An 8,334-nucleotide genomic window follows, 5' to 3' on the forward strand; every position below is an offset into this window, starting at 1 on the left:
TCTTGTTTATACTATTTAAAATAGAATCTTCAGCTTTCCTAAGTTTCTTATTTCAGTTTCATGGTGTCTACGTTACAGTTTGGAAATTTGATTTTCTTTTAAATTTCACTGCATCTTCCATTTCTAAAATGTGCTTTCTGGTAAATTTTAGACTCCTATTTTTAGGAAAGTTGAGAATGTTCTGGATAATATCCTAGATACTGGAAAGTCTTCTCACTCGGCTCTGAGGTATTGTTAAGTTCTTATGCTAGACTGTAAGCTCCTTGCGGGCAGGGACTCTCACTTTTCTGCTATCCCCAGTGCCCAGTCCAGAATCTGACAGAGTAATTGTTCAATAAATTATTTGTTGTATGAATCAAATGAACTTTTTAGACATACGTGGCCTTGAATTTCCATGAGGCCAGAATGTGATGTGCAAATAGAGAAATCATCATAGTAAGATTTTTTTTTCTGGTCATAGATCAGAAAAACTTTCTCATTGCTTTGGAAAACTAAAAAACTCCATTTTTCATTCAAGAAACATTTGAGGGCAGCCCGGGTGGCTTAGCGGTTTAGCAACGCCTTCAGCCCAGGGCATGATCCTGGAGACCTGGGATCGAGTCCCACCGTTGGGCTCCCTGCGAGGAGCCTGCTTCTCCCTTCTGCCTGTGTCTGCCTCTCTCTCTCTCTCGGTCTCTCATGAACAAATAAAATCTTAAAAAAAAAAAAGAAAGAAAGAAAGAAAGAAAAAAAGCAACATCTGAATCCCTACTATATGGCTTGTCCAGTACTATGGACTCAAGGACAAAGGTAACTAGGGTTGTAGCGTTGCCTTCATGAGTGTGTGGCCAGTGCAGTCATATAAGGCCCTGCAGTGAGAAAATCCCCACATTTGGTGTAAGGTTCTGCTGAAGCCATCGTAAAATTCTTAATTTTTTGAATAAGGGGCCCATATTTCTTTTGCACTGGGCTTCCAAATTATATAGCTGGTCCTGCTTCAATATTACCATGTTGACATGGTGGGAACAGTAAATATCTACTGTCCAGTAAAGATACTCACATTCATTGAAAACTAGCCATAAAGTGACTTAGTAAAATAACTTCTAAAACCTAAAATCAAGACTCTTTCCCTCCCACAAACTTTTTCACATATCTTCATTTCAGAATTAGGAAAGCTTTCTAAATCTATATTTGGCTTTTACTGCTTCAATTGAATGGTCTTGAATTCATGATGAATGTGGAGTTGTAGGTGATTTTATCTACGTACATACATACCTACATGCAATTTGAAGGTTTCAGTAAAACTTTAATATATGCACTGAGTGTTTTGGTGGAAGTCTACCTCAAGGTGCTTCTAAAAAATAAATGCTACTTTAAAACATTTGACACACTTTTTGTGTGGTTAACCTATTTGAAAGGTTGATAGGAAGCTTGCATTTAGCAGTACTTTCAAATTTTTACTTAAATTGCTTAGGTGTTACGCTCGCTTCAGCAGCACATATACTAAAATTAAATTGCTTAGGTGTTTATTTTCAGATCAGAATTAAGCATAATGCTGTGATACGGGCAGTGGCTTGGTGACTCAGTGGTTTTCTAAACTTTTTCAATCCTATAACCCCTCATCCGAAAAAAAAATGAAGAACATACACTCCAAATTTTGATTGTTATATATAATACTGTAGTGGTCTATTACGTAAACTATAAAACATGTACGGAAAAAAGAGGAAAATTTAAAAGGACAGCATTTTTAAGAATCAAAGTTCTACATTACCTCCTGCAGGATCACCTGATGCTTCTAGGATCAGGATGCTTCCACTGGCATCTCCACTTTGTGAAGGCCACCATTCTAAGACATAGAATTGGCATTTTACACTGAAAACACATTTACTAAGATCTGATTCATTCACATCTGCTCACCAACGTTTTGGATAGTTACACGTTTACTCAATATGAATCATGTTTTGTAGAGTTTTATAAATTAGTTCTTTATTCAGTGAAAATTATATTCGCATCAATAAGCAGAGTGGATAAATTTTTGTAAAGCTATACACAGTGATTTGTTTTCATATAGGTGCCCTTAGAACAGTGTATATGTATGTCATCCCTTAAATGACATTATCTTATAAATAGTTAACAGTGTGATGTTCATTTTACCACACTATTTTAATTCACTAGGAAAATGACAATCACATTTGGGACACTCGTTTTTTAAAGTTAAGTCACTGAAGAGAAAACAGTGAACACCGTTGTATTCAGGTTATCTTGTGAAATTTAGATAAACTGATTTAGCTAAAAACCCAAAGCACTAATTACCACGATTTGTTATTCCTCTGACAGATGTTTTGGGGTATTTAAAAAGTTTTTTTTTTTTTTTAAGGAAACAATTATTTGGCGTGCTTTAATGCCAGTGGATTAATGATTTATATTAGTTTCCTATTACTGATGTAATAACAGAACTACCTACCACAAATTTAGTGGTTAAAAACAAATTTGGGGTGCCTGTCTGGCTCAGTTGATACAGCATGTGACTCTCAATTTCCAGATTGTAGTTCAAGCCTCATGTTGGACACAGAGCTTACTTAAAAAATAAAACACAAATTCATGTCCACTGAGTTTTCCTCCAGGCCCTACCTCCCTTGTGGCAGAAGACATGAAAAATGGTCTCCTAACTCCATAATGCTCTGGAATCACCTGGAAGGCCTGTTCAAACACAGATTGCTGGTTCTACACCCAGAGTTTCTGATTTCAGAGGTCTGGGGTGGGAGCCCTTATTTTGCACTTCTAACCAGTTCCCAGTTGATGCTGTACATCTGGACACAATTGGAGACCTATGAACACAGAGAACTGCAGCCAGGGGGCGCCCGGGGGCTCAGCTGAGTGGCTGCCTCTTGGTTCCATGGTTCCAGGTTACTCAGGGAAGCACTGTGGAGCCTGCTTGGGACTCTCTCTCCCCCTCCCCCCAACCATGCACACGTGCACACATACTCTGGCTTTACCAAAAAAAAAAAAAAAAAAAAAAAATGCAGTTAGAGTTTAATTTTTCATGGATGACACATCCCAGGGATCTCTCTGTAGATGGAGGAAGCCAGTTTAGTGACACTTTTTTAAGAGAACATCTTAACTTTGGAGGTTACTACAGATGGACAACAGTTCGTCCCGTCAGTCCGCCATTCTCCGTAGTCCTGGTCAGGGTGGCACTCCATCACTGAGAGCTGAGGCTGCCCCGATTTAGCACAACATGTAAGTCAGTGGGCAGTAGGTTAAATAAGACCATCTTACCTTCTCAGGGACAGACCTGGTGCTGTGTGGCTTATCTTCTAGCTCAAAAAGAGGCGCACTGCCACACGAACATGCTGGTGTGAGCTGTACAGAGCTCCAACTCTTGCTAACAATAAATTCAGAAAAGGAACACCTGAAACCTTAACCAGGACACACACTCAGAACATTTTTTTAAACCTTTCCTGGGGACATAGTGCTCTCCACTGAAAACCATTTATTTATTTATTTATATATATATTTTTAAACCATTTAAATTATGGGTAGGCGGGACTGCTGCATTGACATTGATTCGCAGAAACCCTTAACTATTAATAAAAGATTACTTTTTGGGTAAAATGAAGGATCCAAATTTCATTGTGAAAGGATTACTTCTTAAAAGTTAAATAAATAAAGTATCTATTGGATCTGTTCTGAAAACACTGTATGTTCTTTAGGCAGTTATGACCTAGTCTTTTATGTGTGTGTACAGACGTGCCAGCACTTAATGACTGTATGTAATTAAAAGAAGGATTTCCTGACATTTACCAAAAGTTGCAGTGTACTGGCAGGAAAATCACGATCCATTCCCCCCCCCCCCCCTTTCAAGGGGCAAGTGGACCCCTTGCCACTGGGCAATCTTAGGAAGCAGCAAGTGGATGTGCCCTGTCACAGTCTGGGGCGGTGGAGGAGGTGGAGGCCATACTTTCTGATGGGTGGGAGGGCCGCAGGCTGGTGTTCCCGCCTAGCAAGGATGGCTGTGGCATCCGGGCACTTCATGGAAGTTTAAGAGGAATACACACACTGAAAGAATTAAACTAAAAAATCAATACAGTGCAGACAGCAGATACCATGATAAACTCCCTAATGATTTCTCTCAGCATTTTATTATGAAAATGTTCAACATAGAGCAAAGTTCAAAGAATTTTACAGTGAACATCTGTTGACCATGATTGGACCATTAAGTTTTTCCTAATTATCACAAATCTAATACTCTATCCATCCATCAATCCATTTTAATCTTTTATGTATTTTGAATAAACTGCAGATACCTGTACCCATCCTCCTAAAAATCCTCAGCAATACATGATCATTAAAATTCAGTATCTTTGCTTTAAATTTTCCACACAATGAGGTGTGTATTAATGGTATGTCTGCGAAGTTCAGACAAATATACACACCTGTGTTGCCCAAACCTGTATCAAGACAGAGAGTACTACCATCATCCCCAGAATGTTCCTTCATACCCCTTCCACTCTCCTTGCCCTCCCTCCCGGAGGCAACCACTGTCTACCCCCACCTCTAGCACAGGTTTGCCTTTTCTAGAAATTCAATATAAATAGAATCATATAGAAGATTTTAAAAAGACATTCCTAAGAAATTCAAAGTTATCTCTGAAACAGAATAATTAATAATAGTTCCCAGAGAACATCTGGGATCAGAGTAGGATTTATTCGTTGAATAGATATTTACTATGAGAACCTCTCTCGTCTAAGGATACGGAGATCAGAGTCCCTGCCCTCAGAGAGATCACACTGTCTTGAAGGATACAGCACAAACCGCGGAGAGCGCACCAGGGTTGAAAGTCACCATACGCCACAGGAGCAGACCTCATCCAGCCCGGGAGCCAGTAGGGAATCAAGGGAACTTTACATTTTTACTTTGGCATTTGTCTCAGGCAGCCAACGCTCTCCATGTTTTCCACAAGTCTGGAATTTTCTAATTTAAAATTATTGTCCTTAATAGGGCAGCTTTCTAGTACTAAGCAGATGGATATATGGGAAATTTGCTGAACAAAGGAAACCAGAAAAAAAAAACTGTAAAAGGCACAAACTGAAATTATTAGCTATTCTGTTTTTCTGTAGCTTGAGTTAACATAAACTCAGATACATGTAGTACTGCCCTCAAACACAAAAACAATATGCTTTTCTGTTTCTGGCCTACAAGTAGCAGCAGCTTTGAAGGGCTCCAAACATCAAAGGCAAACCTCTGATCTTGGATGTCACCTCTGCTTTCTCAAGGCCTATCAATCCTAGGACACCTGCCAGCTTTTTACTCTCCACCTTCATCATTTACATACAGATTACAAATGAAAAGTACTTGGATCCCATACATACCCACTTTTTCCTACTATCTGACCTCAAAACTCTGGCCATTTTTTACTGGGGAGTGAGGAGCCCAGGAGAACCTGGCAATTTCTTGTTCAATTACTCCTTTCCCAGATAAGTATGAGAGAAGGTCCAAAGCTGCTCTTTCCCCATGGGAAGGGAGAAGGCTCTATATCAGGAGCCACTTAGCAAGTGTAGGTATAGCGACCCCTGAAAGAGACATGGGTTTCATTGTCCTAGTGTCGCAGGAAACACAAAGGTAGCCTTCTCCACGGAACTCAACGCATTCCCCATTTTTTGGTGTGCTTCAGATCAGGAGGTCACTACTTTACCCACAACGAACTGCTGACTAGTCATGACCAGTTCCCCAGAATGCCTGAACCGAAACTTCTATTCCTGTTGCCAGTGAAGGGATCAGTGATGACAGAAGTGGTCTGCTCTTAAGTCACTGCCTTCATGGCACTTCTACAGTAACAAAGCAGCAGTCAACACTATTTAAGATGATCGTTAGGCTCTTCAATCATTTAGGCTCATACACGTTATGGACTGAATGTTTGTATCGCCTCCAAATGTTGAAGGCCTAACCCCAGTATGATGGGATGTGGAGGTGGGGCCTTTGGAAGGTGAGGAGGTTTAGATGAGGTCACGAGGTTTTTTCTGCCATGTGGGGACACGGTGAGAAGTCTGTCCACCAAGGAGAGGCCTCTCACCAGGAACCAAGTCTGCTGGCACCCTCATCTTGGTCTCCCTAGCTTCCAGAACTGTGTGAGAAATCAGTGTTTGTCGGTTAAGCCACTTAGTCTACGGTATTTCACCATGGCAGCCCAAGCCAGGTAAAAGTTGTTTCCTTACGGAACCCCCAGGACCCATCAAGGAATGAAGGTCAGACAGGATATTCCAGAATACCATGATCCTGAATATTCACCTGTCCTTTCATTCTCTTGACTGATTCTTTTTTACCAGATCTCTACCGGTGTCAGACACAGGGCCAGGCACTTGAGCAGAGATGTGACAGCAGAGCCCCAGCCTTATGGAGCTGGCACTCAAAGGGGCAGGAAACATCGAATAATCAGTCCAATTAAAACAGGCGGGTGGTGGCATAAGAACATACAAGAAGGGAACTGGAGTCCTGAAAGTGTGAGCTGGCTTCCCTGAGATAGTGACATTTGAGCAGAGATCGGAAGGCCTCAACAGGACTTAAATGAATGGGGAGGAGTGCTGAGCTGGGGGGTGGGGGGTACGGGACACAGGGCGGGGACAAGAGTATCCTGTGGCTGAGGGCGGGGACTGAGCAGGGCCTGGATCAGCCCTTGGAAAGGTTCCTCTTACTGCTATGTGCAGAATGGCTCGAAGGCACAGAGTATAGCGAAGTCCTATTTTATCCTCAATTTCTACTTCAAAATCAGATATGCTCACTGGAAAAAAGATCCCCCTTGGAAACCCCTGAAGCTCAATGGATTAAGTTGTGCACCCGCCTCTTGGCGATCCGGAGCAGCCCGCAGCTTGCCGGGGTCTCCCCGGCCCACTCCCAGTCATACCCGGGGGAGCACACCACTCGCTCCCCTCACCCTGCACCCCCGGCGGCTGTGGCAGGCTAAAATGATGCATCAGACGATGTGGACAACACCCCTATCATCAATTCTAAAGTTCAGGATATTCACTTTTATGATGAATTCCAACCCTGAACTGGAGTTTTAGAAGCCCTATGGTGGCAACTGCTCCCTTCCCTAGTGGTCCTCATCAGACCACCTCTACCGTCCTGGAGACAGGGAGCACCTCAAAATCCGAAGTGTACACAACAGTATATAGCTAGTATAATTTCACCATCTCCTAACAGGAGTAGCTGTGAAGTCAAAAGGAGATATTAGAAAACTCAAAAAGCACAAACATCCAGATCATTTAGCTTGGGGTAACTGTGACCCTGAAAGTATGCTACACCACAGAAATTACTGATAAGCTGAATATGCTAAGTTTATACTCAGTAGGTAAAAGTTTATTTTATTTAGGAAAAACCATATGCTTTGCAGTTAAGCTATCTGGAAAATTAACTTTTTAAAAGATTTTGAGACAGAGAGTACAAGGAGGGGGAGTGGGAGAGGGTGAAGCAGAAGCAGACTCCCCATCAAGCAAGGAGAGCCCAATCCCCAAACTATCTGAGCCGAGGGCAGATGTCCAATTGACTGAACCCAGGCGCCCCTGGAAAATTAACTTATCTGGCACTCCTCTTGACCAAGTAAGATGGATAAATGAAGGACTGTCTTACCTACAAATTATCAGGTGGAGTTGCTGAAGAGTCAAAGTAGTAGGCTAAATGTTTTCTCTCAACAAAAAGACTTCACCACAAAAAAGTGCTAGTAACTCTAATCCAACCACAAGAGAAGATCAAATAGAACAGACTTTAAAAAACCCCACTTTATTCCAAACGTAATTACCAAAAGAAAGTTAACTGACACACTTAATAAATTTCATTTAAACTCAGTCTCAAAACTAAAAAATATTAAAGAAAAACAGCTTTGTGTGCTTAACCACTTTTAATAATGAAACTTAAAAAAACCCCAAACATGTAGAGACTCCTCCACGATTTGGGAGCCATTTAGGCAAGCAAATACCATTAAGCAAAAAGACAACATTAAAAATGAAAAAAAAAATCCTCAAATTGAAGAGGAATGCCTGTTAAGTCTTTGATACGCATTTATACGCATATGAGAAACCAGAGGGTATTTTAATTTAAAGGAGGTCAAGTCCCGAACGCTCACCCTTCCCTCACATGTGCTCTCTGGTCTTGCCTTCACTTTGACCGCTCTGGTCTCCCTACAGAACTTCATCCACAATGACCTGCCATTTCCCACAGTGCAGTAAGCTGACCCAGAAGCATTCCCAGTCCCATTCCAAACACATCCTCTCTGCCGCCGATTCCCTTATATGTTTGCACAGCATGAGAACGGAGTATTACCACTGTAATCGAGCTAGGAAATTTCAGGTCTCCAAAGAG

The sequence above is a fragment of the Canis lupus genome, chromosome 11, assembly GCF_011100685.1.
Source record: "Canis lupus familiaris isolate Mischka breed German Shepherd chromosome 11, alternate assembly UU_Cfam_GSD_1.0, whole genome shotgun sequence".
Taxonomy (NCBI): domain Eukaryota; kingdom Metazoa; phylum Chordata; class Mammalia; order Carnivora; family Canidae; genus Canis; species Canis lupus.